Source organism: Trichechus manatus, unplaced genomic scaffold, assembly GCF_000243295.1.
Source record: "Trichechus manatus latirostris isolate Lorelei unplaced genomic scaffold, TriManLat1.0 scaffold00308, whole genome shotgun sequence".
NCBI lineage: Eukaryota > Metazoa > Chordata > Mammalia > Sirenia > Trichechidae > Trichechus > Trichechus manatus.
Window position 1 is genome coordinate 172776 of NW_004444244.1, and position 1845 is coordinate 174620.

At 54.6% G+C, this 1845-nt stretch overlaps 1 pseudogene; it reads left to right on the forward strand.

The window, feature by feature from the left end:
- LOC101357689 (40S ribosomal protein S14-like) overlaps nt 1-512 on the forward strand; it is a 25210-nt pseudogene extending 24698 nt beyond the window's left edge.
- Nucleotides 513-1845: the final 1333 nt, after the last annotated feature.

The following is a 1845-nucleotide window of genomic DNA, read 5'->3' on the forward strand; positions in this document are numbered from 1 at the left end:
CTGCTTCTCTCCACCCAGGCCTGCCCGCCCTGGAAGCCAGTGGCATCTTCGGTGAGTCAGGCCCCAAATCGCCCGGCCCATTCTGCCACTTCATTTGCCCTCTTAAGACCCCCATCTCCTGCCTCCAGGTTCTGGGTTTTATTTATTTTTTTTTAACTTCTTTTTCCTGCAGATAAAGACAGTCCCTTCTACTATGGTAAGAGCTAACACTCCACCCTGCCCCTCCATTGCCTAGCCGGACAAGTTGGTGAGGGATGGTGTGGAGCTGGGTGTAGACGAATTGGGGCCTGAGCCCTTTCTCTGTTTCCTGCAGACTGGGAAAGCCTCCAGCTTGGTGGGATGATCTGTGCAGGGCTCCTGTGCATCGCGGGAATCATCTTCGCTTTGAGTGAGTCCCTGGCTAGCGGGGTCAGGGGAGAGGGTGCCGCCAGAGGCTCTTGACCCAAGCTCATGTGTGCCTTCCTCCCACAGGTAGCAAATGCAAATGCAAGTCCAGTCAGAAGCACAAGTAAGATGTGGCCCCTGTTCTCTTCACCTCATGCTCAGTAGACCTGTTCAGGGCTAAAATCCTAAATCTTGGAGAAAGACAGCCTCTTGGCTGCTCACTGAGTTTGCATTGATATTTGTTATTTACAGATAACCAACCCCAAGGGACCCCAAATCTTGAAAGGCCCCAGACTTTTGTAATGCGTGAAGTGACAACTAAGAATTACAAGGGCCTTGCTGGGGGAGAAGGCAGCAGGAATCTTGGGGAGAGGACAAAAGATTTCAATGTTAATCTAATCTGATGTGCTCCTCCGTAGATCCTTACCTGAGAAAGCCACCCCACTCATCATTCCAGGTAAGAAGGCTCCTGTGAAAGGCTTTCAGGGACTCAGGCGGGCAGCCGCGCCTTTGGAGAGGGCCTGTGCGTGAGTGGGACTGGCCTGTGCGTGAGTGAGCCGGCCCTGAGCCAGCCCAGACTGGTGTTCCGAGAGTGAGGACCGAATCCACCCTCTCCACAGGCTCCGCCAGTAACTGCTGAGCCCAGGACCGGCTTCGTGGAGCTCTAAGACCTGCCGCTTCTTACACTGGCCCTGCGCCCCCCGCCCCCCGGGGGGCTTTAACCTCCAGGCGCTCTTCCTCTCCCAGGGCAGCCCTTAGGCTCCTTTCTGATGCGGGTAGGAGGAGGCTAGCCAAATCCTATTTATAAATTAAAATGTTCTTAGCCCTCCCGCAGTGGTCTTGTGACTCTGTGCCCAGGCCGCTCAGCAGCTGCGGGTGGGGAGGGCATCCGTGTGTTGCCCAGTACTTCCCCCGTTTCTCCTGATACCCACTCCCAGTAGACTGATACCTGATCTCCTGCCCCATAGTCCCTCTACCAGACTCACATCCCAGTGCACCCCCACAGGGACCCCTGTGCCTGTGAGATGCCACGGTGTTATCTCAGAGACCTTACAATTTCCACACCTTGCCTGGAGACCCTAGAAAGTCCCAGGTACCATGACATCCTCTAACCTGCCCCAGTGGCTGGTCCACCACTGTGAGACCCCACCTGCTCTCTATCCCTCACGCAACCAGGAAACTCAAGAATTCCGTCATTGGCCCACACAATGGGAGACCATCCAGGGTTCATTTTCTCCAAGAGACCCCAGTAAAACCCTAGGTAACCCTCAGACCAACCTGTGGGACCCACCTAGTAATATCCTGAGACCCCACTATGAGCTACATCCCCAAAACACCCCCACATAGTGCCTTCAGAGCCAAAACAACCCATGCAAATCTGGGACCCTCGATATCTCCAAAATCCACTCCCGAAACACTTCACCCCCAATGTCCTTGCATCACACAGTGTGAAGCAGTGAC